The sequence below is a fragment of the Ambystoma mexicanum genome, chromosome 2q, assembly GCF_040938575.1.
Source record: "Ambystoma mexicanum isolate Mex_15411 chromosome 2q, UKY_AmexF1_1, whole genome shotgun sequence".
Lineage (NCBI taxonomy): Eukaryota > Metazoa > Chordata > Amphibia > Caudata > Ambystomatidae > Ambystoma > Ambystoma mexicanum.
In genome coordinates this window covers 125,277,604-125,305,076 of record NC_090924.1, presented here as the reverse complement: position 1 = coordinate 125,305,076, position 27,473 = coordinate 125,277,604, and the positions used below count along the sequence as shown (strand labels likewise).

At 47.3% G+C, this 27,473-nt stretch overlaps 16 non-coding genes across 16 annotated transcripts; all 16 read right to left on the bottom strand.

The window, feature by feature from the left end:
- Positions 1 to 3,442: 3,442 nt before the first annotated feature.
- TRNAP-UGG (transfer RNA proline (anticodon UGG)) lies at positions 3,443 to 3,514 on the bottom strand. The gene has a single exon. It is a non-coding gene; the product is annotated as a tRNA-Pro (tRNA).
- Positions 3,515 to 4,825: 1,311 nt separating this feature from the next.
- On the bottom strand, positions 4,826 to 4,897 carry TRNAV-CAC (transfer RNA valine (anticodon CAC)). Its single transcript has one exon. It is a non-coding gene; the product is annotated as a tRNA-Val (tRNA).
- Positions 4,898 to 6,656: 1,759 nt separating this feature from the next.
- Positions 6,657 to 6,729, bottom strand: TRNAV-CAC (transfer RNA valine (anticodon CAC)). Its single transcript has one exon. It is a non-coding gene; the product is annotated as a tRNA-Val (tRNA).
- Positions 6,730 to 7,149: 420 nt separating this feature from the next.
- TRNAP-UGG (transfer RNA proline (anticodon UGG)) lies at positions 7,150 to 7,221 on the bottom strand. Its single transcript has one exon. It is a non-coding gene; the product is annotated as a tRNA-Pro (tRNA).
- Positions 7,222 to 8,532: 1,311 nt separating this feature from the next.
- Positions 8,533 to 8,605, bottom strand: TRNAV-CAC (transfer RNA valine (anticodon CAC)). The gene has a single exon. It is a non-coding gene; the product is annotated as a tRNA-Val (tRNA).
- Positions 8,606 to 12,273: 3,668 nt separating this feature from the next.
- Positions 12,274 to 12,346, bottom strand: TRNAV-CAC (transfer RNA valine (anticodon CAC)). The gene has a single exon. It is a non-coding gene; the product is annotated as a tRNA-Val (tRNA).
- Positions 12,347 to 14,149: 1,803 nt separating this feature from the next.
- Positions 14,150 to 14,222, bottom strand: TRNAV-CAC (transfer RNA valine (anticodon CAC)). Its single transcript has one exon. It is a non-coding gene; the product is annotated as a tRNA-Val (tRNA).
- A 420-nt stretch (positions 14,223 to 14,642) lies between these two features.
- Positions 14,643 to 14,714, bottom strand: TRNAP-UGG (transfer RNA proline (anticodon UGG)). The gene has a single exon. It is a non-coding gene; the product is annotated as a tRNA-Pro (tRNA).
- A 1,311-nt stretch (positions 14,715 to 16,025) lies between these two features.
- On the bottom strand, positions 16,026 to 16,098 carry TRNAV-CAC (transfer RNA valine (anticodon CAC)). Its single transcript has one exon. It is a non-coding gene; the product is annotated as a tRNA-Val (tRNA).
- A 420-nt stretch (positions 16,099 to 16,518) lies between these two features.
- On the bottom strand, positions 16,519 to 16,590 carry TRNAP-UGG (transfer RNA proline (anticodon UGG)). Its single transcript has one exon. It is a non-coding gene; the product is annotated as a tRNA-Pro (tRNA).
- Positions 16,591 to 17,901: 1,311 nt separating this feature from the next.
- TRNAV-CAC (transfer RNA valine (anticodon CAC)) lies at positions 17,902 to 17,974 on the bottom strand. Its single transcript has one exon. It is a non-coding gene; the product is annotated as a tRNA-Val (tRNA).
- A 1,803-nt stretch (positions 17,975 to 19,777) lies between these two features.
- On the bottom strand, positions 19,778 to 19,850 carry TRNAV-CAC (transfer RNA valine (anticodon CAC)). Its single transcript has one exon. It is a non-coding gene; the product is annotated as a tRNA-Val (tRNA).
- Positions 19,851 to 21,640: 1,790 nt separating this feature from the next.
- Positions 21,641 to 21,713, bottom strand: TRNAV-CAC (transfer RNA valine (anticodon CAC)). The gene has a single exon. It is a non-coding gene; the product is annotated as a tRNA-Val (tRNA).
- A 2,296-nt stretch (positions 21,714 to 24,009) lies between these two features.
- Positions 24,010 to 24,081, bottom strand: TRNAP-UGG (transfer RNA proline (anticodon UGG)). The gene has a single exon. It is a non-coding gene; the product is annotated as a tRNA-Pro (tRNA).
- Positions 24,082 to 25,392: 1,311 nt separating this feature from the next.
- On the bottom strand, positions 25,393 to 25,465 carry TRNAV-CAC (transfer RNA valine (anticodon CAC)). Its single transcript has one exon. It is a non-coding gene; the product is annotated as a tRNA-Val (tRNA).
- Positions 25,466 to 27,265: 1,800 nt separating this feature from the next.
- TRNAV-CAC (transfer RNA valine (anticodon CAC)) lies at positions 27,266 to 27,338 on the bottom strand. The gene has a single exon. It is a non-coding gene; the product is annotated as a tRNA-Val (tRNA).
- Positions 27,339 to 27,473: the final 135 nt, after the last annotated feature.

The window sequence follows — 27,473 nt, the reverse complement described above, 5'->3', positions numbered from 1 at the left end:
GGTGGAAGGTGCTTGCGATACACTGTTCCTTCCTTCCTTCCTTCCTTTATTCCTCTTATGCTGTTTATGTAATAAGAGGGGACGATACACAGAAGAGAGAAAGTGGCCCAACACACTAGACTAGCAGTCTTCTGATCAATCTGCAGCTGGCAAGGTGGGGGAGAGCCTTTATTTTGCACCTGCTGGGATCTGCATTGGCAGAAGCTCTGAGGGCTGGGCCTTTCCTTTTGCCTGTAAAAACAAAAAGCAGCCCTCCTCCCTCCAGCCCTGAGAGCATGGGCGTGACACTGGAAAAAGCAGCATCTCCCCTTTGGTAAAGATGACCATTGCACAGCTGCTCACTCAGAGCTCGATCGTGCTTCATCAGGCGAGATATATTTAGGTCACCAGCAAAGTCTGTTCTCTTTTCTTGCGTAGGGTGAGCATTCACAGAGCCCAGCTTCGTTGACAAGAGTGCAAAAGGTGTATACTAAAAGCTTTCTGCTTTACTTGAGCGCCATGGCCGTTATTATATTTTGGCTGCTCCAAGCAATCTCTGTCCAGCCGATGCAAATTTCCAGCTCAAATTTTCCCAGCACTCAAAAAGTCCCTCCTCCCGCCAGCTCTGCTTTCAGGAAGTTCAGCAGAAGCAGTCCAACTTCTGTTCCCACTTCAGAGGAACAGCTTTCTCGGGCCAGAGAAAGCCAGGGAATCACTGTACCGGCAAGTGCATTTCTTACAACTGGTAATACCTCAGAACACAGAAATGAAGAAGCTTTATATGAAAATGTATTATTTCTTTGGTACACTAACCTATGTAACTAATATGGACCATTTCAGAGGACGGAGCGGACCCAACTGTGATCCCAGAGACCCAAATACCCAGCAGTAGGGAAAATAAATCCTCTCTGTGCTCTGCAACATTACATACACAAAATGCAAGCGCGTGCATTTTTTTATTGGCCCCATATACAGAATACATGTGAGGATGCTTGCCTTCCCAGTGTATTTCTCAAGCTCTTGAGAGCATATGCTATTTCCATGGGAACGCAAATAAGTTCATACTTTACATTTGTGTGTGACAAAAGGGGAAAAAAACTATTTTGTGTAAAATGCCAGCAGAGAGTGTTTCTGCCCGGTCTCGAACCGGGGACCTTTCGCGACCACTACACTACAGAAACAGCTGCTTGCTCACCTTTGTAGGGACTGGGAGAACAGGTGCAAAGGGCAGTGCAAGTGGACCTGCTTAAAGACTAATCAAATGCCTTGCGCCTGAAGCTCACACAATCCAGCCTAAAACATACGTCCTATCAAGCATGCGCACATATACAAGTATGCCAGCTGAGGGCCTATGCAGCGTACAGAGGGAAGGACATATTTCCACTTTGAGATCGGACGGCCAAAACTCACAAGCAAATCAAGGAATGTTACTGAGAGCTAACAGAGAACACAAAGTGCTTGTCGCAAGGACATGGCACGCAAAGAGGTTCAGGAAGTGAATTGTTCATCGACTACTGCTTACCGAGAAAACCAGAGAGTCTGTCCAATGAAAATAACATTGAAAAAACAAAAAATAGGAGCTCAAGTTAACCACCTTGATTGGGCTCGTCCGGGATTTGAACCCGGGACCTCTCGCACCCAAAGAGAGAATCATACCCCTAGACCAACGAGCCACGGTCCTTTGAGCATTTGACGGAATTGTCCTCAGCGTTTGCACCCCCCTTAGGATTCGAGGCCAAGAATGCCTATTCCTGAAGTTTGTTCCTGCCGCTGAAAGCCTTGTCGGTGTATGAGCCAAATGAATGCCCCAGTCGGCACGCTCTGACTGTCTTCACAGGTCTCCTCCTCATCCCGAAGGTTGGTGGCCCATTGACATCAGGGTGGAAGGTGCTTGCGATACACTGTTCCTTCCTTCCTTCCTTCCTTTATTCCTCTTATGCTGTTTATGTAATAAGAGGGGACGATACACAGAAGAGAGAAAGTGGCCCAACACACTAGACTAGCAGTCTTCTGATCAATCTGCAGCTGGCAAGGTGGGGGAGAGCCTTTATTTTGCACCTGCTGGGATCTGCATTGGCAGAAGCTCTGAGGGCTGGGCCTTTCCTTTTGCCTGTAAAAACAAAAAGCAGCCCTCCTCCCTCCAGCCCTGAGAGCATGGGCGTGACACTGGAAAAAGCAGCATCTCCCCTTTGGTAAAGATGACCATTGCACAGCTGCTCACTCAGAGCTCGATCGTGCTCGATCAGGCGAGATATATTTAGGTCACCAGCAAAGTCTGTTCTCTTTTCTTGCGTAGGGTGAGCATTCACAGAGCCCAGCTTCGTTGACAAGAGTGCAAAAGGTGTATACTAAAAGCTTTCTGCTTTACTTGAGCACCATGGCCGTTATTATATTTTGGCTGCTCCAAGCAATCTCTGTCCAGCCGATGCAAATTTCCAGCTCAAATTTTCCCAGCACTCAAAAAGTCCCTCCTCCCGCCAGCTCTGCTTTCAGGAAGTTCAGCAGAAGCAGTCCAACTTCTGTTCCCACTTCAGAGGAAAAGCTTTCTCGGGCCAGAGAAAGCCAGGGAATCACTGTACCGGCACGTGCATTTCTTACAACTGGTAATCCCTCAGAACACAGAAATGAAGAAGCTGTATATGAAAATGTATTATTTCTTTGGTACACTAACCTATGTAACTAATATGGACCATTTCAGAGGACGGAGCGGACCCAACTGTGATCCCAGAGACCCAAATACCCAGCAGTAGGGAAAATAAATCCTCTCTGTGCTCTGCAACATTACATACACAAAATGCAAGCGCGTGCATTTTTTTATTGGCCCCATATACAGAATACATGTGAGGATGCTTGCCTTCCCAGTGTATTTCTCAAGCTCTTGAGAGCATATGCTATTTCCATGGGAACGCAAATAAGTTCATACTTTACATTTGTGTGTGACAAAAGGGGAAAAAAACTATTTTGTGTAAAATGCCAGCAGAGAGTGTTCCTGCCCGGTCTCGAACCGGGGACCTTAACGTGATAACCACTACACTACAGAAACAGCTGCTTGCTCACCTTTGTAGGGACTGGGAGAACAGGTGCAAAGGGCAGTGCAAGTGGACCTGCTTAAAGACTAATCAAATGCCTTGCGCCTGAAGCTCACACAATCCAGCCTAAAACATACGTCCTATCAAGCATGCGCACATATACAAGTATGCCAGCTGAGGGCCTATGCAGCGTACAGAGGGAAGGACATATTTCCACTTTGAGATCGGACGGCCAAAACTCACAAGCAAATCAAGGAATGTTACTGAGAGCTAACAGAGAACACAAAGTGCTTGTCGCAAGGACATGGCACGCAAAGAGGTTCAGGAAGTGAATTGTTCATCGACTACTGCTTACCGAGAAAACCAGAGAGTCTGTCCAATGAAAATAACATTGAAAAAACAAAAAATAGGAGCTCAAGTTAACCACCTTGATTGGGCTCGTCCGGGATTTGAACCCGGGACCTCTCGCACCCAAAGCGAGAATCATACCCCTAGACCAACGAGCCACGGTCCTTTGAGCATTTGACGGAATTGTCCTCAGCGTTTGCACCCCCCTTAGGATTCGAGGCCAAGAATGCCTATTCCTGAAGTTTGTTCCTGCCGCTGAAAGCCTTGTCGGTGTATGAGCCAAATGAATGCCCCAGTCGGCACGCTCTGACTGTCTTCACAGGTCTCCTCCTCATCCCGAAGGTTGGTGGCCCATTGACATCAGGGTGGAAGGTGCTTGCGATACACTGTTCCTTCCTTCCTTCCTTCCTTTATTCCTCTTATGCTGTTTATGTAATAAGTTGGGACGATACACAGAAGAGAGAAAGTGGCCCAACACACTAGACTAGCAGTCTTCTGATCAATCTGCAGCTGGCAAGGTGGGGGAGAGCCTTTATTTTGCACCTGCTGGGATCTGCATTGGCAGAAGCTCTGAGGGCTGGGCCTTTCCTTTTGCCTGTAAAAACAAAAAGCAGCCCTCCTCCCTCCAGCCCTGAGAGCATGGGCGTGACACTGGAAAAAGCAGCATCTCCCCTTTGGTAAAGATGACCATTGCACAGCTGCTCACTCAGAGCTCGATCGTGCTCGATCAGGCGAGATATATTTAGGTCACCAGCAAAGTCTGTTCTCTTTTCTTGCGTAGGGTGAGCATTCACAGAGCCCAGCTTCGTTGACAAGAGTGCAAAAGGTGTATACTAAAAGCTTTCTGCTTTACTTGAGCGCCATGGCCGTTATTATATTTTGGCTGCTCCAAGCAATCTCTGTCCAGCCGATGCAAATTTCCAGCTCAAATTTTCCCAGCACTCAAAAAGTCCCTCCACCCGCCAGCTCTGCTTTCAGGAAGTTCAGCAGAAGCAGTCCAACTTCTGTTCCCACTTCAGAGGAAAAGCTTTCTCGGGCCAGAGAAAGCCAGGGAATCACTGTACCGGCAAGTGCATTTCTTACAACTGGTAATCCCTCAGAACACAGAAATGAAGAAGCTGTATATGAAAATGTATTATTTCTTTGGTACACTAACCTATGTAACTAATATGGACCATTTCAGAGGACGGAGCTGACCCAACTGTGATCCCAGAGACCCAAATACCCAGCAGTAGGGAAAATAAATCCTCTCTGTGCTCTGCAACATTACATACACAAAATGCAAGCGCGTGCATTTTTTTATTGGCCCCATATACAGAATACATGTGAGGATGCTTGCCTTCCCAGTGTATTTCTCAAGCTCTTGAGAGCATATGCTATTTCCATGGGAACGCAAATAAGTTCATACTTTACATTTGTGTGTGACAAAAGGGGAAAAAAACTATTTTGTGTAAAATGCCAGCAGAGAGTGTTTCTGCCCGGTCTCGAACCGGGACCTTTCGCGTGTGAGGCGAACGTGATAACCACTACACTACAGAAACAGCTGCTTGCTCACCTTTGTAGGGACTGGGAGAACAGGTGCAAAGGGCAGTGCAAGTGGACCTGCTTAAAGACTAATCAAATGCCTTGCGCCTGAAGCTCACACAATCCAGCCTAAAACATACGTCCTATCAAGCATGCGCACATATACAAGTATGCCAGCTGAGAGCCTATGCAGCGTACAGAGGGAAGGACATATTTCCACTTTGAGATCGGACGGCCAAAACTCACAAGCAAATCAAGGAATGTTACTGAGAGCTAACAGAGAACACAAAGTGCTTGTCGCAAGGACATGGCACGCAAAGAGGTTCAGGAAGTGAATTGTTCATCGACTACTGCTTACCGAGAAAACCAGAGAGTCTGTCCAATGAAAATAACATTGAAAAAACAAAAAAAAGGAGCTCAAGTTAACCACCCAAAGCGAGAATCATACCCCTAGACCAACGAGCCACCGTCCTTTGAGCATTTGACGGAATTGTCCTCAGCGTTTGCACCCCCCTTAGGATTCGAGGCCAAGAATGCCTATTCCTGAAGTTTGTTCCTGCCGCTGAAACCCTTGTCGGTGTATGAGCCAAATGAATGCCCCAGTCGGCACGCTCTGACTGTCTTCACAGGTCTCCTCCTCATCCCGAAGGTTGGTGGCCCATTGACATCAGGGTGGAAGGTGCTTGCGATACACTGTTCCTTCCTTCCTTCCTTCCTTTATTCCTCTTATGCTGTTTATGTAATAAGAGGGGACGATACACAGAAGAGAGAAAGTGGCCCAACACACTAGACTAGCAGTCTTCTGATCAATCTGCAGCTGGCAAGGTGGGGGAGAGCCTTTATTTTGCACCTGCTGGGATCTGCATTGGCAGAAGCTCTGAGGGCTGGGCCTTTCCTTTTGCCTGTAAAAACAAAAAGCAGCCCTCCTCCCTCCAGCCCTGAGAGCATGGGCGTGACACTGGAAAAAGCAGCATCTCCCCTTTGGTAAAGATGACCATTGCACAGCTGCTCACTCAGAGCTCGATCGTGCTCGATCAGGCGAGATATATTTAGGTCACCAGCAAAGTCTGTTCTCTTTTCTTGCGTAGGGTGAGCATTCACAGAGCCCAGCTTCGTTGACAAGAGTGCAAAAGGTGTATACTAAAAGCTTTCTGCTTTACTTGAGCGCCATGGCCGTTATTATATTTTGGCTGCTCCAAGCAATCTCTGTCCAGCCGATGCAAATTTCCAGCTCAAATTTTCCCAGCACTCAAAAAGTCCCTCCTCCCGCCAGCTCTGCTTTCAGGAAGTTCAGCAGAAGCAGTCCAACTTCTGTTCCCACTTCAGAGGAAAAGCTTTCTCGGGCCAGAGAAAGCCAGGGAATCACTGTACCGGTAAGTGCATTTCTTACAACTGGTAATCCCTCAGAACACAGAAATGAAGAAGCTGTATATGAAAATGTATTATTTCTTTGGTACACTAACCTATGTAACTAATATGGACCATTTCAGAGGACGGAGCGGACCCAACTGTGATCCCAGAGACCCAAATACCCAGCAGTAGGGAAAATAAATCCTCTCTGTGCTCTGCAACATTACATACACAAAATGCAAGCGCGTGCATTTTTTTATTGGCCCCATATACAGAATACATGTGAGGATGCTTGCCTTCCCAGTGTATTTCTCAAGCTCTTGAGAGCATATGCTATTTCCATGGGAACGCAAATAAGTTCATACTTTACATTTGTGTGTGACAAAAGGGGAAAAAAACTATTTTGTGTAAAATGCCAGCAGAGAGTGTTTCTGCCCGGTCTCGAACCGGGGACCTTTCGCGTGTGAGGCGAACGTGATAACCACTACACTACAGAAACAGCTGCTTGCTCACCTTTGTAGGGACTGGGAGAACAGGTGCAAAGGGCAGTGCAAGTGGACCTGCTTAAAGACTAATCAAATGCCTTGCGCCTGAAGCTCACACAATCCAGCCTAAAACATACGTCCTATCAAGCATGCGCACATATACAAGTATGCCAGCTGAGGGCCTATGCAGCGTACAGAGGGAAGGACATATTTCCACTTTGAGATCGGACGGCCAAAACTCACAAGCAAATCAAGGAATGTTACTGAGAGCTAACAGAGAACACAAAGTGCTTGTCGCAAGGACATGGCACGCAAAGAGGTTCAGGAAGTGAATTGTTCATCGACTACTGCTTACCGAGAAAACCAGAGAGTCTGTCCAATGAAAATAACATTGAAAAAACAAAAAAAAGGAGCTCAAGTTAACCACGTTGATTGGGCTCGTCCGGGATTTGAACCCGGGACCTCTCGCACCCAAAGCGAGAATCATACCCCTAGACCAACGAGCCACGGTCCTTTGAGCATTTGACGGAATTGTCCTCAGCGTTTGCACCCCCCTTAGGATTCGAGGCCAAGAATGCCTATTCCTGAAGTTTGTTCCTGCCGCTGAAAGCCTTGTCGGTGTATGAGCCAAATGAATGCCCCAGTCGGCACGCTCTGACTGTCTTCACAGGTCTCCTCCTCATCCCGAAGGTTGGTGGCCCATTGACATCAGGGTGGAAGGTGCTTGCGATACACTGTTCCTTCCTTCCTTCCTTCCTTTATTCCTCTTATGCTGTTTATGTAATAAGAGGGGACGATACACAGAAGAGAGAAAGTGGCCCAACACACTAGACTAGCAGTCTTCTGATCAATCTGCAGCTGGCAAGGTGGGGGAGAGCCTTTATTTTGCACCTGCTGGGATCTGCATTGGCAGAAGCTCTGAGGGCTGGGCCTTTCCTTTTGCCTGTAAAAACAAAAAGCAGCCCTCCTCCCTCCAGCCCTGAGAGCATGGGCGTGACACTGGAAAAAGCAGCATCTCCCCTTTGGTAAAGATGACCATTGCACAGCTGCTCACTCAGAGCTCGATCGTGCTCGATCAGGCGAGATATATTTAGGTCACCAGCAAAGTCTGTTCTCTTTTCTTGCGTAGGGTGAGCATTCACAGAGCCCAGCTTCGTTGACAAGAGTGCAAAAGGTGTATACTAAAAGCTTTCTGCTTTACTTGAGCGCCATGGCCGTTATTATATTTTGGCTGCTCCAAGCAATCTCTGTCCAGCCGATGCAAATTTCCAGATCAAATTTTCCCAGCACTCAAAAAGTCCCTCCTCCCGCCAGCTCTGCTTTCAGGAAGTTCAGCAGAAGCAGTCCAACTTCTGTTCCCACTTCAGAGGAAAAGCTTTCTCGGGCCAGAGAAAGCCAGGGAATCACTGTACCGGCAAGTGCATTTCTTACAACTGGTAATCCCTCAGAACACAGAAATGAAGAAGCTGTATATGAAAATGTATTATTTCTTTGGTACACTAACCTATGTAACTAATATGGACCATTTCAGAGGACGGAGCGGACCCAACTGTGATCCCCGAGACCCAAATACCCAGCAGTAGGGAAAATAAATCCTCTCTGTGCTCTGCAACATTACATACACAAAATGCAAGCGCGTGCATTTTTTTATTGGCCCCATATACAGAATACATGTGAAGATGCTTGCCTTCCCAGTGTATTTCTCAAGCTCTTGAGAGCATATGCTATTTCCATGGGAACGCAAATAAGTTCATACTTTACATTTGTGTGTGACAAAAGGGGAAAAAAACTATTTTGTGTAAAATGCCAGCAGAGAGTGTTTCTGCCCGGTCTCGAACCGGGGACCTTTCGCGTGTGAGGCGAACGTGATAACCACTACACTACAGAAACAGCTGCTTGCTCACCTTTGTAGGGACTGGGAGAACAGGTGCAAAGGGCAGTGCAAGTGGACCTGCTTAAAGACTAATCAAATGCCTTGCGCCTGAAGCTCACACAATCCAGCCTAAAACATACGTCCTATCAAGCATGCGCACATATACAAGTATGCCAGCTGAGGGCCTATGCAGCGTACAGAGGGAAGGACATATTTCCACTTTGAGATCGGACGGCCAAAACTCACAAGCAAATCAAGGAATGTTACTGAGAGCTAACAGAGAACACAAAGTGCTTGTCGCAAGGACATGGCACGCAAAGAGGTTCAGGAAGTGAATTGTTCATCGACTACTGCTTACCGAGAAAACCAGAGAGTCTGTCCAATGAAAATAACATTGAAAAAACAAAAAAAAGGAGCTCAAGTTAACCACCTTGATTGGGCTCGTCCGGGACCTCTCGCACCCAAAGCGAGAATCATACCCCTAGACCAACGAGCCAGGGTCCTTTGAGCATTTGACGGAATTGTCCTCAGCGTTTGCACCCCCCTTAGGATTCGAGGCCAAGAATGCCTATTCCTGAAGTTTGTTCCTGCCACTGAAAGCCTTGTCGGTGTATGAGCCAAATGAATGCCCCAGTCGGCACGCTCTGACTGTCTTCACAGGTCTCCTCCTCATCCCGAAGGTTGGTGGCCCATTGACATCAGGGTGGAAGGTGCTTGCGATACACTGTTCCTTCCTTCCTTCCTTCCTTTATTCCTCTTATGCTGTTTATGTAATAAGAGGGGACGATACACAGAAGAGAGAAAGTGGCCCAACACACTAGACTAGCAGTCTTCTGATCAATCTGCAGCTGGCAAGGTGGGGGAGAGCCTTTATTTTGCACCTGCTGGGATCTGCATTGGCAGAAGCTCTGAGGGCTGGGCCTTTCCTTTTGCCTGTAAAAACAAAAAGCAGCCCTCCTCCCTCCAGCCCTGAGAGCATGGGCGTGACACTGGAAAAAGCAGCATCTCCCCTTTGGTAAAGATGACGATTGCACAGCTGCTCACTCAGAGCTCGATCGTGCTCGATCAGGCGAGATATATTTAGGTCACCAGCAAAGTCTGTTCTCTTTTCTTGCGTAGGGTGAGCATTCACAGAGCCCAGCTTCGTTGACAAGAGTGCAAAAGGTGTATACTAAAAGCTTTCTGCTTTACTTGAGCGCCATGGCCGTTATTATATTTTGGCTGCTCCAAGCAATCTCTGTCCAGCCGATGCAAATTTCCAGCTCAAATTTTCCCAGCACTCAAAAAGTCCCTCCTCCCGCCAGCTCTGCTTTCAGGAAGTTCAGCAGAAGCAGTCCAACTTCTGTTCCCACTTCAGAGGAAAAGCTTTCTCGGGCCAGAGAAAGCCAGGGAATCACTGTACCGGCAAGTGCATTTCTTACAACTGGTAATCCCTCAGAACACAGAAATGAAGAAGCTGTATATGAAAATGTATTATTTCTTTGGTACACTAACCTATGTAACTAATATGGACCATTTCAGAGGACGGAGCGGACCCAACTGTGATCCCAGAGACCCAAATACCCAGCAGTAGGGAAAATAAATCCTCCCTGTGCTCTGCAACATTACATACACAAAATGCAAGCGCGTGCATTTTTTTATTGGCCCCATATACAGAATACATGTGAGGATGCTTGCCTTCCCAGTGTATTTCTCAAGCTCTTGAGAGCATATGCTATTTCCATGGGAACGCAAATAAGTTCATACTTTACATTTGTGTGTGACAAAAGGGGAAAAAAACTATTTTGTGTAAAATGCCAGCAGAGAGTGTTTCTGCCCGGGACCTTTCGCGTGTGAGGCGAACGTGATAACCACTACACTACAGAAACAGCTGCTTGCTCACCTTTGTAGGGACTGGGAGAACAGGTGCAAAGGGCAGTGCAAGTGGACCTGCTTAAAGACTAATCAAATGCCTTGCGCCTGAAGCTCACACAATCCAGCCTAAAACATACGTCCTATCAAGCATGCGCACATATACAAGTATGCCAGCTGAGGGCCTATGCAGCGTACAGAGGGAAGGACATATTTCCACTTTGAGATCGGACGGCCAAAACTCACAAGCAAATCAAGGAATGTTACTGAGAGCTAACAGAGAGCACAAAGTGCTTGTCGCAAGGACATGGCACGCAAAGAGGTTCAGGAAGTGAATTGTTCATCGACTACTGCTTACCGAGAAAACCAGAGAGTCTGTCCAATGAAAATAACATTGAAAAAACAAAAAAAAGGAGCTCAAGTTAACCACCTTGATTGGGCTCGTCCGGGATTTGAACCCGGGGATTTGAACCCGGGACCTCGCGCACCCAAAGCGAGAATCATACCCCTAGACCAACGAGCCACGGTCCTTTGAGCATTTGACGGAATTGTCCTCAGCGTTTGCACCCCCCTTAGGATTCGAGGCCAAGAATGCCTATTCCTGAAGTTTGTTCCTGCCGCTGAAAGCCTTGTCGGTGTATGAGCCAAATGAATGCCCCAGTCGGCACGCTCTGACTGTCTTCACAGGTCTCCTCCTCATCCCGAAGGTTGGTGGCCCATTGACATCAGGGTGGAAGGTGCTTGCGATACACTGTTCCTTCCTTCCTTCCTTCCTTTATTCCTCTTATGCTGTTTATGTAATAAGAGGGGACGATACACAGAAGAGAGAAAGTGGCCCAACACACTAGACTAGCAGTCTTCTGATCAATCTGCAGCTGGCAAGGTGGGGGAGAGCCTTTATTTTGCACCTGCTGGGATCTGCATTGGCAGAAGCTCTGAGGGCTGGGCCTTTCCTTTTGCCTGTAAAAACAAAAAGCAGCCCTCCTCCCTCCAGCCCTGAGAGCATGGGCGTGACACTGGAAAAAGCAGCATCTCCCCTTTGGTAAAGATGACCATTGCACAGCTGCTCACTCAGAGCTCGATCGTGCTCGATCAGGCGAGATATATTTAGGTCACCAGCAAAGTCTGTTCTCTTTTCTTGCGTAGGGTGAGCATTCACAGAGCCCAGCTTCGTTGACAAGAGTGCAAAAGGTGTATACTAAAAGCTTTCTGCTTTACTTGAGCGCCATGGCCGTTATTATATTTTGGGTGCTCCAAGCAATCTCTGTCCAGCCGATGCAAATTTCCAGCTCAAATTTTCCCAGCACTCAAAAAGTCCCTCCTCCCGCCAGCTCTGCTTTCAGGAAGTTCAGCAGAAGCAGTCCAACTTCTGTTCCCACTTCAGAGGAAAAGCTTTCTCGGGCCAGAGAAAGCCAGGGAATCACTGTACCGGCAAGTGCATTTCTTACAACTGGTAATCCCTCAGAACACAGAAATGAAGAAGCTGTATATGAAAATGTATTATTTCTTTGGTACACTAACCTATGTAACTAATATGGACCATTTCAGAGGACGGAGCGGACCCAACTGTGATCCCAGAGACCCAAATACCCAGCAGTAGGGAAAATAAATCCTCTCTGTTCTCTGCAACATTACATACACAAAATGCAAGCGCGTGCATTTTTTTATTGGCCCCATATACAGAATACATGTGAGGATGCTTGCCTTCCCAGTGTATTTCTCAAGCTCTTGAGAGCATATGCTATTTCCATGGGAACGCAAATAAGTTCATACTTTACATTTGTGTGTGACAAAAGGGGAAAAAAACTATTTTGTGTAAAATGCCAGCAGAGAGTGTTTCTGCCCGGTCTCGAACCAGGGACCTTTCGCGTGTGAGGCGAACGTGATAACCACTACACTACAGAAACAGCTGCTTGCTCACCTTTGTAGGGACTGGGAGAACAGGTGCAAAGGGCAGTGCAAGTGGACCTGCTTAAAGACTAATCAAATGCCTTGCGCCTGAAGCTCACACAATCCAGCCTAAAACATACGTCCTATCAAGCATGCGCACATATACAAGTATGCCAGCTGAGGGCCTATGCAGCGTACAGAGGGAAGGACATATTTCCACTTTGAGATCGGACGGCCAAAACTCACAAGCAAATCAAGGAATGTTACTGAGAGCTAACAGAGAACACAAAGTGCTTGTCGCAAGGACATGGCACGCAAAGAGGTTCAGGAAGTGAATTGTTCATCGACTACTGCTTACCGAGAAAACCAGAGAGTCTGTCCAATGAAAATAACATTGAAAAAACAAAAAAAAGGAGCTCAAGTTAACCACCTTGATTGGGCTCGTCCGGGATTTGAACCCCGGACCTCTCGCACCCAAAGCGAGAATCATACCCCTAGACCAACGAGCCACGGTCCTTCGAGCGTTTGACGGAATTGTCCTCAGCGTTTGCACCCCCCTTAGGATTCGAGGCCAAGAATGCCTATTCCTGAAGTTTGTTCCTGCCGCTGAAATCCTTGTCGGTGTATGAGCCAAATGAATGCCCCAGTCGGCACGCTCTGACTGTCTTCACAGGTCTCCTCCTCATCCCGAAGGTTGGTGGCCCATTGACATCAGGGTGGAAGGTGCTTGCGATACACTGTTCCTTCCTTCCTTCCTTCCTTTATTCCTCTTATGCTGTTTATGTAATAAGAGGGGACGATACACAGAAGAGAGAAAGTGGCCCAACACACTAGACTAGCAGTCTTCTGATCAATCTGCAGCTGGCAAGGTGGGGGAGAGCCTTTATTTTGCACCTGCTGGGATCTGCATTGGCAGAAGCTCTGAGGGCTGGGCCTTTCCTTTTGCCTGTAAAAACAAAAAGCAGCCCTCCTCCCTCCAGCCCTGAGAGCATGGGCGTGACACTGGAAAAAGCAGCATCTCCCCTTTGGTAAAGATGACCATTGCACAGCTGCTCACTCAGAGCTCGATCGTGCTCGATCAGGCGAGATATATTTAGATCACCAGCAAAGTCTGTTCTCTTTTCTTGCGTAGGGTGAGCATTCACAGAGCCCAGCTTCGTTGACAAGAGTGCAAAAGGTGTATACTAAAAGCTTTCTGCTTTACTTGAGCGCCATGGCCGTTATTATATTTTGGCTGCTCCAAGCAATCTCTGTCCAGCCGATGCAAATTTCCAGCTCAAATTTTCCCAGCACTCAAAAAGTCCCTCCTCCCGCCAGCTCTGCTTTCAGGAAGTTCAGCAGAAGCAGTCCAACTTCTGTTCCCAGTTCAGAGGAAAAGCTTTCTCGGGCCAGAGAAAGCCAGGGAATCACTGTACCGGCAAGTGCATTTCTTACAACTGGTAATCCCTCAGAACACAGAAATGAAGAAGCTGTATATGAAAATGTATTATTTCTTTGGTACACTAACCTATGTAACTAATATGGACCATTTCAGAGGACGGAGCGGACCCAACTGTGATCCCAGAGACCCAAATACCCAGCAGTAGGGAAAATAAATCCTCCCTGTGCTCTGCAACATTACATACACAAAATGCAAGCGCGTGCATTTTTTTATTGGCCCCATATACAGAATACATGTGAGGATGCTTGCCTTCCCAGTGTATTTCTCAAGCTCTTGAGAGCATATGCTATTTCCATGGGAACGCAAATAAGTTCATACTTTACATTTGTGTGTGACAAAAGGGGAAAAAAACTATTTTGTGTAAAATGCCAGCAGAGAGTGTTTCTGCCCGGTCTCGAACCGGGGACCTTTCGCGTGTGAGGCAAACGTGATAACCACTACACTACAGAAACAGCTGCTTGCTCACCTTTGTAGGGACTGGGAGAACAGGTGCAAAGGGCAGTGCAAGTGGACCTGCTTAAAGACTAATCAAATGCCTTGCGCCTGAAGCTCACACAATCCAGCCTAAAACATACGTCCTATCAAGCATGCGCACATATACAAGTATGCCAGCTGAGGGCCTATGCAGCGTACAGAGGGAAGGACATATTTCCACTTTGAGATCGGACGGCCAAAACTCACAAGCAAATCAAGGAATGTTACTGAGAGCTAACAGAGAACACAAAGTGCTTGTCGCAAGGACATGGCACGCAAAGAGGTTCAGGAAGTGAATTGTTCATCGACTACTGCTTACCGAGAAAACCAGAGAGTCTGTCCAATGAAAATAACATTGAAAAAACAAAAAAAAGGAGCTCAAGTTAACCACCTTGATTGGGCTCGTCCGGGATTTGAACCCGGGACCTCTCGCACCCAAAGCGAGAATCATACCCCTAGACCAACGAGCCACGGTCCTTCGAGCATTTGACGGAATTGTCCTCAGCGTTTGCACCCCCCTTAGGATTCGAGGCCAAGAATGCCTATTCCTGAAGTTTGTTCCTGCCGCTGAAAGCCTTGTCGGTGTATGAGCCAAATGAATGCCCCAGTCGGCACGCTCTGACTGTCTTCACAGGTCTCCTCCTCATCCCGAAGGTTGGTGGCCCATTGACATCAGGGTGGAAGGTGCTTGCGATACACTGTTCCTTCCTTCCTTCCTTCCTTTATTCCTCTTATGCTGTTTATGTAATAAGAGGGGACGATACACAGAAGAGAGAAAGTGGCCCAACACACTAGACTAGCAGTCTTCTGATCAATCTGCAGCTGGCAAGGTGGGGGAGAGCCTTTATTTTGCACCTGCTGGGATCTGCATTGGCAGAAGCTCTGAGGGCTGGGCCTTTCCTTTTGCCTGTAAAAACAAAAAGCAGCCCTCCTCCCTCCAGCCCTGAGAGCATGGGCGTGACACTGGAAAAAGCAGCATCTCCCCTTTGGTAAAGATGACCATTGCACAGCTGCTCACTCAGAGCTCGATCGTGCTCGATCAGGCGAGATATATTTAGGTCACCAGCAAAGTCTGTTCTCTTTTCTTGCGTAGGGTGAGCATTCACAGAGCCCAGCTTCGTTGACAAGAGTGCAAAAGGTGTATACTAAAAGCTTTCTGCTTTACTTGAGCGCCATGGCCGTCATTATATTTTGGCTGCTCCAAGCAATCTCTGTCCAGCCGATGCAAATTTCCAGCTCAAATTTTCCCAGCACTCAAAAAGTCCCTCCTCCCGCCAGCTCTGCTTTCAGGAAGTTCAGCAGAAGCAGTCCAACTTCTGTTCCCACTTCAGAGGAAAAGCTTTCTCGGGCCAGAGAAAGCCAGGGAATCACTGTACCGGCAAGTGCATTTCTTACAACTGGTAATCCCTCAGAACACAGAAATGAAGAAGCTGTATATGAAAATGTATTATTTCTTTGGTACACTAACCTATGTAACTAATATGGACCATTTCAGAGGACGGAGCGGACCCAACTGTGATCCCAGAGACCCAAATACCCAGCAGTAGGGAAAATAAATCCTCTCTGTGCTCTGCAACATTACATACACAAAATGCAAGCGCGTGCATTTTTTTATTGGCCCCATATACAGAATACATGTGAGGATGCTTGCCTTCCCAGTGTATTTCTCAAGCTCTTGAGAGCATATGCTATTTCCATGGGAACGCAAATAAGTTCATACTTTACATTTGTGTGTGACAAAAGGGGAAAAAAACTATTTTGTGTAAAATGCCAGCAGAGAGTGTTTCTGCCCGGTCTCGAACCAGGGACCTTTCGCGTGTGAGGCGAACGTGATAACCACTACACTACAGAAACAGCTGCTTGCTCACCTTTGTAGGGACTGGGAGAACAGGTGCAAAGGGCAGTGCAAGTGGACCTGCTTAAAGACTAATCAAATGCCTTGCGCCTGAAGCTCACACAATCCAGCCTAAAACATACGTCCTATCAAGCATGCGCACATATACAAGTATGCCAGCTGAGGGCCTATGCAGCGTACAGAGGGAAGGACATATTTCCACTTTGAGATCGGACGGCCAAAACTCACAAGCAAATCAAGGAATGTTACTGAGAGCTAACAGAGAACACAAAGTGCTTGTCGCAAGGACATGGCACGCAAAGAGGTTCAGGAAGTGAATTGTTCATCGACTACTGCTTACCGAGAAAACCAGAGAGTCTGTCCAATGAAAATAACATTGAAAAAACAAAAAAAAGGAGCTCAAGTTAACCACCTTGATTGGGCTCGTCCGGGATTTGAACCCGGGACCTCTCGCACCCAAAGCGAGAATCATACCCCTAGACCAACGAGCCACGGTCCTTTGAGCATTTGACGGAATTGTCCTCAGCGTTTGCACCCCCCTTAGGATTCGAGGCCAAGAATGCCTATTCCTGAAGTTTGTTCCTGCCGCTGAAAGCCTTGTCGGTGTATGAGCCAAATGAATGCCCCAGTCGGCACGCTCTGACTGTCTTCACAGGTCTCCTCCTCATCCCGAAGGTTGGTGGCCCATTGACATCAGGGTGGAAGGTGCTTGCGATACACTGTTCCTTCCTTCCTTCCTTCCTTTATTCCTCTTATGCTGTTTATGTAATAAGAGGGGACGATACACAGAAGAGAGAAAGTGGCCCAACACACTAGACTAGCAGTCTTCTGATCAATCTGCAGCTGGCAAGGTGGGGGAGAGCCTTTATTTTGCACCTGCTGGGATCTGCATTGGCAGAAGCTCTGAGGGCTGGGCCTTTCCTTTTGCCTGTAAAAACAAAAAGCAGCCCTCCTCCCTCCAGCCCTGAGAGCATGGGCGTGACACTGGAAAAAGCAGCATCTCCCCTTTGGTAAAGATGACCATTGCACAGCTGCTCACTCAGAGCTCGATCGTGCTCGATCAGGCGAGATATATTTAGATCACCAGCAAAGTCTGTTCTCTTTTCTTGCGTAGGGTGAGCATTCACAGAGCCCAGCTTCGTTGACAAGAGTGCAAAAGGTGTATACTAAAAGCTTTCTGCTTTACTTGAGCGCCATGGCCGTTATTATATTTTGGCTGCTCCAAGCAATCTCTGTCCAGAAGATGCAAATTTCCAGCTCAAATTTTCCCAGCACTCAAAAAGTCCCTCCTCCCGCCAGCTCTGCTTTCAGGAAGTTCAGCAGAAGCAGTCCAACTTCTGTTCCCACTTCAGAGGAAAAGCTTTCTCGGGCCAGAGAAAGCCAGGGAATCACTGTACCGGCAAGTGCATTTCTTACAACTGGTAATCCCTCAGAACACAGAAATGAAGAAGCTGTATATGAAAATGTATTATTTCTTTGGTACACTAACCTATGTAACTAATATGGACCATTTCAGAGGACGGAGCGGACCCAACTGTGATCCCAGAGACCCAAATACCCAGCAGTAGGGAAAATAAATCCTCTCTGTGCTCTGCAACATTACATACACAAAATGCAAGCGCGTGCATTTTTTTATTGGCCCCATATACAGAATACATGTGAGAATGCTTGCCTTCCCAGTGTATTTCTCAAGCTCTTGAGAGCATATGCTATTTCCATGGGAACGCAAATAAGTTCATACTTTACATTTGTGTGTGACAAAAGGGGAAAAAAACTATTTTGTGTAAAATGCCAGCAGAGAGTGTTTCTGCCCGGTCTCGAACCGGGGACCTTTCGCGTGTGAGGCGAACGTGATAACCACTACACTACAGAAACAGCTGCTTGCTCACCTTTGTAGGGACTGGGAGAACAGGTGCAAAGGGCAGTGCAAGTGGACCTGCTTAAAGACTAATCAAATGCCTTGCGCCTGAAGCTCACACAATCCAGCCTAAAACATACGTCCTATCAAGCATGCGCACATATACAAGTATGCCAGCTGAGGGCCTATGCAGCGTACAGAGGGAAGGACATATTTCCACTTTGAGATCGGACGGCCAAAACTCACAAGCAAATCAAGGAATGTTACTGAGAGCTAACAGAGAACACAAAGTGCTTGTCGCAAGGACATGGCACGCAAAGAGGTTCAGGAAGTGAATTGTTCATCGACTACTGCTTACCGAGAAAACCAGAGAGTCTGTCCAATGAAAATAACATTGAAAAAACAAAAAAAAGGAGCTCAAGTTAACCACCTTGATTGGGCTCGTCCGGGATTTGAACCTGGGAACTCTCGCACCCAAAGCGAGAATCATACCCCTAGACCAACGAGCCACGGTCCTTTGAGCATTTGACGGAATTGTCCTCAGCGTTTGCACCCCCCTTAGGATTCGAGGCCAAGAATGCCTATTCCTGAAGTTTGTTCCTGCCGCTGAAAGCCTTGTCGGTGTATGAGCCAAATGAATGCCCCAGTCGGCACGCTCTGACTGTCTTCACAGGTCTCCTCCTCATCCCGAAGGTTGGTGGCCCATTGACATCAGGGTGGAAGGTGCTTGCGATACACTGTTCCTTCCTTCCTTCCTTCCTTTATTCCTCTTATGCTGTTTATGTAATAAGAGGGGACGATACACAGAAGAGAGAAAGTGGCCCAACACACTAGACTAGCAGTCTTCTGATCAATCTGCAGCTGGCAAGGTGGGGGAGAGCCTTTATTTTGCACCTGCTGGGATCTGCATTGGCAGAAGCTCTGAGGGCTGGGCCTTTCCTTTTGCCTGTAAAAACAAAAAGCAGCCCTCCTCCCTCCAGCCCTGAGAGCATGGGCGTGACACTGGAAAAAGCAGCATCTCCCCTTTGGTAAAGATGACCATTGCACAGCTGCTCACTCAGAGCTCGATCGTGCTCGATCAGGCGAGATATATTTAGGTCACCAGCAAAGTCTGTTCTCTTTTCTTGCGTAGGGTGAGCATTCACAGAGCCCAGCTTCGTTGACAAGAGTGCAAAAGGTGTATACTAAAAGCTTTCTGCTTTACTTGAGCGCCATGGCCGTTATTATATTTTAGCTGCTCCAAGCAATCTCTGTCCAGCCGATGCAAATTTCCAGCTCAAATTTTCCCAGCACTCAAAAAGTCCCTCTTCCCGCCAGCTCTGCTTTCAGGAAGTTCAGCAGAAGCAGTCCAACTTCTGTTCCCACTTCAGAGGAAAAGCTTTCTCGGGCCAGAGAAAGCCAGGGAATCACTGTACCGGCAAGTGCATTTCTTACAACTGGTAATCCCTCAGAACACAGAAATGAAGAAGCTGTATATGAAAATGTATTATTTCTTTGGTACACTAACCTATGTAACTAATATGGACCATTTCAGAGGACGGAGCGGACCGAACTGTGATCCCAGAGACCCAAATACCCAGCAGTAGGGAAAATAAATCCTCTCTGTGCTCTGCAACATTACATACACAAAATGCAAGCGCGTGCATTTTTTTATTGGCCCCATATACAGAATACATGTGAGGATGCTTGCCTTCCCAGTGTATTTCTCAAGCTCTTGAGAGCATATGCTATTTCCATGGGAACGCAAATAAGTTCATACTTTACATTTGTGTGTGACAAAAGGGGAAAAAAACTATTTTGTGTAAAATGCCAGCAGAGAGTGTTTCTGCCCGGTCTCGAACCAGGGACCTTTCGCGTGTGAGGCGAACGTGATAACCACTACACTACAGAAACAGCTGCTTGCTCACCTTTGTAGGGACTGGGAGAACAGGTGCAAAGGGCAGTGCAAGTGGACCTGCTTAAAGACTAATCAAATGCCTTGCGCCTGAAGCTCACACAATCCAGCCTAAAACATACGTCCTATCAAGCATGCGCACATATACAAGTATGCCAGCTGAGGGCCTATGCAGCGTACAGAGGGAAGGACATATTTCCACTTTGAGATCGGACGGCCAAAACTCACAAGCAAATCAAGGAATGTTACTGAGAGCTAACAGAGAACACAAAGTGCTTGTCGCAAGGACATGGCACGCAAAGAGGTTCAGGAAGTGAATTGTTCATCGACTACTGCTTACCGAGAAAACCAGAGAGTCTGTCCAATGAAAATAACATTGAAAAAACAAAAAAAAGGAGCTCAAGTTAACCACCTTGATTGGGCTCGTCCGGGACCTCTCGCACCCAAAGCGAGAATCATACCCCTAGACCAACGAGCCACGGTCCTTTGAGCATTTGACGGAATTGTCCTCAGCGTTTGCACCCCCCTTAGGATTCGAGGCCAAGAATGCCTATTCCTGAAGTTTGTTCCTGCCGCTGAAAGCCTTGTCGGTGTATGAGCCAAATTAATGCCCCAGTCGGCACGCTCTGACTGTCTTCACAGGTCTCCTCCTCATCCCGAAGGTTGGTGGCCCATTGACATCAGGGTGGAAGGTGCTTGCGATACACTGTTCCTTCCTTCCTTCCTTCCTTTATTCCTCTTATGCTGTTTATGTAATAAGAGGGGACGATACACAGAAGAGAGAAAGTGGCCCAACACACTAGACTAGCAGTCTTCTGATCAATCTGCAGCTGGCAAGGTGGGGGAGAGCCTTTATTTTGCACCTGCTGGGATCTGCATTGGCAGAAGCTCTGAGGGCTGGGCCTTTCCTTTTGCCTGTAAAAACAAAAAGCAGCCCTCCTCCCTCCAGCCCTGAGAGCATGGGCGTGACACTGGAAAAAGCAGCATCTCCCTTTTGGTAAAGATGACCATTGCACAGCTGCTCACTCAGAGCTCGATCGTGCTCGATCAGGCGAGATATATTTAGGTCACCAGCAAAGTCTGTTCTCTTTTCTTGCGTAGGGTGAGCATTCACAGAGCCCAGCTTCGTTGACAAGAGTGCAAAAGGTGTATACTAAAAGATTTCTGCTTTACTTGAGCGCCATGGCCGTTATTATATTTTGGCTGCTCCAAGCAATCTCTGTCCAGCCGATGCAAATTTCCAGCTCAAATTTTCCCAGCACTCAAAAAGTCCCTCCTCCCGCCAGCTCTGCTTTCAGGAAGTTCAGCAGAAGCAGTCCAACTTCTGTTCCCACTTCAGAGGAAAAGCTTTCTCGGGCCAGAGAAAGCCAGGGAATCACTGTACCGGCAAGTGCATTTCTTACAACTGGTAATCCCTCAGAACACAGAAATGAAGAAGCTGTATATGAAAATGTATTATTTCTTTGGTACACTAACCTATGTAACTAATATGGACCATTTCAGAGGACGGAGCGGACCCAACTGTGATCCCAGAGACCCAAATACCCAGCAGTAGGGAAAATAAATCCTCCCTGTGCTCTGCAACATTACATTCACAAAATGCAAGCGCGTGCATTTTTTTATTGGCCCCATAAACAGAATACATGTGAGGATGCTTGCCTTCCCAGTGTATTTCTCAAGCTCTTGAGAGCATATGCTATTTCCATGGGAACGCAAATAAGTTCATACTTTACATTTGTGTGTGACAAAAGGGGAAAAAAACTATTTTGTGTAAAATGCCAGCAGAGAGTGTTTCTGCCCGGTCTCGAACCGGGGACCTTTCGCGTGTGAGGCGAACGTGATAACCACTACACTACAGAAACAGCTGTTTGCTCACCTTTGTAGGGACTGGGAGAACAGGTGCAAAGGGCAGTGCAAGTGGACCTGCTTAAAGACTAATCAAATGCCTTGCGCCTGAAGCTCACACAATCCAGCCTAAAACATACGTCCTATCAAGCATGCGCACATATACAAGTATGCCAGCTGAGGGCCTATGCAGCGTACAGAGGGAAGGACATATTTCCACTTTGAGATCGGACGGCCAAAACTCACAAGCAAATCAAGGAATGTTACTGAGAGCTAACAGAGAACACAAAGTGCTTGTCGCAAGGACATGGCACGCAAAGAGGTTCAGGAAGTGAATTGTTCATCGACTACTGCTTACCGAGAAAACCAGAGAGTCTGTCCAATGAAAATAACATTGAAAAAACAAAAAAAAGGAGCTCAAGTTAACCACCTTGATTGGGCTCGTCTGGGATTTGAACCCGGGAACTCTCGCACCCAAAGCGAGAATCATACCCCTAGACCAACGAGCCACGGTCCTTTGAGCATTTGACGGAATTGTCCTCAGCGTTTGCACCCCCCTTAGGATTCGAGGCCAAGAATGCCTATTCCTGAAGTTTGTTCCTGCCGCTGAAAGCCTTGTCGGTGTATGAGCCAAATGAATGCCCCAGTCGGCACGCTCTGACTGTCTTCACAGGTCTCCTCCTCATCCCGAAGGTTGGTGGCCCATTGACATCAGGGTGGAAGGTGCTTGCGATACACTGTTCCTTCCTTCCTTCCTTCCTTTATTCCTCTTATGCTGTTTATGTAATAAGAGGGGACGATACACAGAAGAGAGAAAGTGGCCCAACACACTAGACTAGCAGTCTTCTGATCAATCTGCAGCTGGCAAGGTGGGGGAGAGCCTTTATTTTGCACCTGCTGGGATCTGCATTGGCAGAAGCTCTGAGGGCTGGGCCTTTCCTTTTGCCTGTAAAAACAAAAAGCAGCCCTCCTCCCTCCAGCCCTGAGAGCATGGGCGTGACACTGGAAAAAGCAGCATCTCCCCTTTGGTAAAGATGACCATTGCACAGCTGCTCACTCAGAGCTCGATCGTGCTCGATCAGGCGAGATATATTTAGGTCACCAGCAAAGTCTGTTCTCTTTTCTTGCGCAGGGTGAGCATTCACAGAGCCCAGCTTCGTTGACAAGAGTGCAAAAGGTGTATACTAAAAGCTTTCTGCTTTACTTGAGCGCCATGGCCGTTATTATATTTTGGCTGCTCCAAGCAATCTCTGTCCAGCCGATGCAAATTTCCAGCTCAAATTTTCCCAGCACTCAAAAAGTCCCTCCTCCCGCCAGCTCTGCTTTCAGGAAGTTCAGCAGAAGCAGTCCAACTTCTGTTCCCACTTCAGAGGAAAAGCTTTCTCGGGCCAGAGAAAGCCAGGGAATCACTGTACCGGCAAGTGCATTTCTTACAACTGGTAATCCCTCAGAACACAGAAATGAAGAAGCTGTATATGAAAATGTATTATTTCTTTGGTACACTAACCTATGTAACTAATATGGACCATTTCAGAGGACGGAGCTGACCCAACTGTGATCCCAGAGACCCAAATACCCAGCAGTAGGGAAAATAAATCCTCTCTGTGCTCTGCAACATTACATACACAAAATGCAAGCGCGTGCATTTTTTTATTGGCCCCATATACAGAATACATGTGAGGATGCTTGCCTTCCCAGTGTATTTCTCAAGCTCTTGAGAGCATATGCTATTTCCATGGGAACGCAAATAAGTTCATACTTTACATTTGTGTGTGACAAAAGGGGAAAAAAATTATTTTGTGTAAAATGCCAGCAGAGAGTGTTTCTGCCCGGTCTGGAACCGGGGCCCTTTCGCGTGTGGGGCGAACGTGATAACCACTACACTACAGAAACAGCTGCTTGCTCACCTTTGTAGGGACTGGGAGAACAGGTGCAAAGGGCAGTGCAAGTGGACCTGCTTAAAGACTAATCAAATGCCTTGCGCCTGAAGCTCACACAATCCAGCCTAAAACATACGTCCTATCAAGCATGCGCACATATACAAGTATGCCAGCTGAGGGCCTATGCAGCGTACAGAGGGAAGGACATATTTCCACTTTGAGATCGGACGGCCAAAACTCACAAGCAAATCAAGGAATGTTACTGAGAGCTAACAGAGAACACAAAGTGCTTGTCGCAAGGACATGGCACGCAAAGAGGTTCAGGAAGTGAATTGTTCATCGACTACTGCTTACCGAGAAAACCAGAGAGTCTGTCCAATGAAAATAACATTGAAAAAACAAAAAAAAGGAGCTCAAGTTATCCACCTTGATTGGGCTCGTCCGGGATTTGAACCCGGGTCCTCTCGCACCCAAAGCGAGAATCATACCCCTAGACCAACGAGCCACGGTCCTTTGAGCATTTGACGGAATTGTCCTCAGCGTTTGCACCCCCCTTAGGATTCGAGGCCAAGAATGCCTATTCCTGAAGTTTGTTCCTGCCGCTGAAAGCCTTGTCGGTGTATGAGCCAAATGAATGCCCCAGTCGGCACGCTCTGACTGTCTTCACAGGTCTCCTCCTCATCCCGAAGGTTGGTGGCCCATTGACATCAGGGTGGAAGGTGCTTGCGATACACTGTTCCTTCCTTCCTTCCTTCCTTTATTCCTCTTATGCTGTTTATGTAATAAGAGGGGACGATACACAGAAGAGAGAAAGTGGCCCAACACACTAGACTAGCAGTCTTCTGATCAATCTGCAGCTGGCAAGGTGGGGGAGAGCCTTTATTTTGCACCTGCTGGGATCTGCATTGGCAGAAGCTCTGAGGGCTGGGCCTTTCCTTTTGCCTGTAAAAACAAAAAGCAGCCCTCCTCCCTCCAGCCCTGAGAGCATGGGCGTGACACTGGAAAAAGCAGCATCTCCCCTTTGGTAAAGATGACCATTGCACAGCTGCTCACTCAGAGCTCGATCGTGCTCGATCAGGCGAGATATATTTAGGTCACCAGCAAAGTCTGTTCTCTTTTCTTGCGTAGGGTGAGCATTCACAGAGCCCAGCTTCGTTGACAAGAGTGCAAAAGGTGTATACTAAAAGCTTTCTGCTTTACTTGAGCGCCATGGCCGTTATTATATTTTAGCTGCTCCAAGCAATCTCTGTCCAGCCGATGCAAATTTCCAGCTCAAATTTTCCCAGCACTCAAAAAGTCCCTCCTCCCGCCAGCTCTGCTTTCAGGAAGTTCAGCAGAAGCAGTCCAACTTCTGTTCCCCCTTCAGAGGAAAAGCTTTCTCGGGCCAGAGAAAGCCAGGGAATCACTGTACCGGCAAGTGCATTTCTTACAACTGGTAATCCCTCAGAACACAGAAATGAAGAAGCTGTATATGAAAATGTATTATTTCTTTGGTACACTAACCTATGTAACTAATATGGACCATTTCGGAGGACGGAGCGGACCCAACTGTGATCCCAGAGACCCAAATACCCAGCAGTAGGGAAAATAAATCCTCTCTGTGCTCTGCAACATTACATACACAAAATGCAAGCGCGTGCATTTTTTTATTGGCCCCATATACAGAATACATGTGAGGATGCTTGCCTTCCCAGTGTATTTCTCAAGCTCTTGAGAGCATATGCTATTTCCATGGGAACGCAAATAAGTTCATACTTTACATTTGTGTGTGACAAAAGGGGAAAAAAACTATTTTGTGTAAAATGCCAGCAGAGAGTGTTTCTGCCCGGTCTCGAACCGGGGACCTTTCGCGTGTGAGGCGAACGTGATAACCACTACACTACAGAAACAGCTGCTTGCTCACCTTTGTAGGGACTGGGAGAACAGGTGCAAAGGGCAGTGCAAGTGGACCTGCTTAAAGACTAATCAAATGCCTTGCGCCTGAAGCTCACACAATCCAGCCTAAAACATACGTCCTATCAAGCATGCGCACATATACAAGTATGCCAGCTGAGGGCCTATGCAGCGTACAGAGGGAAGGACATATTTCCACTTTGAGATCGGACGGCCAAAACTCACAAGCAAATCAAGGAATGTTACTGAGAGCTAACAGAGAACACAAAGTGCTTGTCGCAAGGACATGGCACGCAAAGAGGTTCAGGAAGTGAATTGTTCATCGACTACTGCTTACCGAGAAAACCAGAGAGTCTGTCCAATGAAAATAACATTGAAAAAACAAAAAAAAGGAGCTCAAGTTAACCACCTTGATTGGGCTCGTCCTATTGAACCCGGGACCTCTCGCACCCAAAGCGAGAATCATACCCCTAGACCAACGAGCCACGGTCCTTTGAGCATTTGACGGAATTGTCCTCAGCGTTTGCACCCCCCTTAGGATTCGAGGCCAAGAATGCCTATTCCTGAAGTTTGTTCCTGCCGCTGAAAGCCTTGTCGGTGTATGAGCCAAATGAATGCCCCAGTCGGCACGCTCTGACTGTCTTCACAGGTCTCCTCCTCATCCCGAAGGTTGGTGGCCCATTGACATCAGGGTGGAAGGTGCTTGCGATACACTGTTCCTTCCTTCCTTCCTTCCTTTATTCCTCTTATGCTGTTTATGTAATAAGAGGGGACGATACACAGAAGAGAGAAAGTGGCCCAACACACTAGACTAGCAGTCTTCTGATCAATCTGCAGCTGGCAAGGTGGGGGAGAGCCTTTATTTTGCACCTGCTGGGATCTGCATTGGCAGAAGCTCTGAGGGCTGGGCCTTTCCTTTTGCCTGTAAAAACAAAAAGCAGCCCTCCTCCCTCCAGCCCTGAGAGCATGGGCGTGACACTGGAAAAAGCAGCATCTCCCCTTTGGTAAAGATGACCATTGCACAGCTGCTCACTCAGAGCTCGATCGTGCTCGATCAGGCGAGATATATTTAGGTCACCAGCAAAGTCTGTTCTCTTTTCTTGCGTAGGGTGAGCATTCACAGAGCCCAGCTTCGTTGACAAGAGTGCAAAAGGTGTATACTAAAAGCTTTCTGCTTTACTTGAGCGCCATGGCCGTTATTATATTTTGGCTGCTCCAAGCAATCTCTGTCCAGCCGATGCAAATTTCCAGCTCAAATTTTCCCAGCACTCAAAAAGTCCCTCCTCCCGCCAGCTCTGCTTTCAGGAAGTTCAGCAGAAGCAGTCCAACTTCTGTTCCCACTTCAGAGGAAAAGCTTTCTCGGGCCAGAGAAAGCCAGGGAATCACTGTACCGGCAAGTGCATTTCTTACAACTGGTAATCCCTCAGAACACAGAAATGAAGAAGCTGTATATGAAAATGTATTATTTCTTTGGTACACTAACCTATGTAACTAATATGGACCATTTCAGAGGACGGAGCGGACCCAACTGTGATCCCAGAGACCCAAATACCCAGCAGTAGGGAAAATAAATCCTCCCTGTGCTCTGCAACATTACATACACAAAATGCAAGCGCGTGCATTTTTTTATTGGCCCCATATACAGAATACATGTGAGGATGCTTGCCTTCCCAGTGTATTTCTCAAGCTCTTGAGAGCATATGCTATTTCCATGGGAACGCAAATAAGTTCATACTTTACATTTGTGTGTGACAAAAGGGGAAAAAAACTATTTTGTGTAAAATGCCAGCAGAGAGTGTTTCTGCCCGGTCTCGAACCAGGGACCTTTCGCGTGTGAGGCGAACGTGATAACCACTACACTACAGAAACAGCTGCTTGCTCACCTTTGTAGGGACTGGGAGAACAGGTGCAAAGGGCAGTGCAAGTGGACCTGCTTAAAGACTAATCAAATGCCTTGCGCCTGAAGCTCACACAATCCAGCCTAAAACATACGTCCTATCAAGC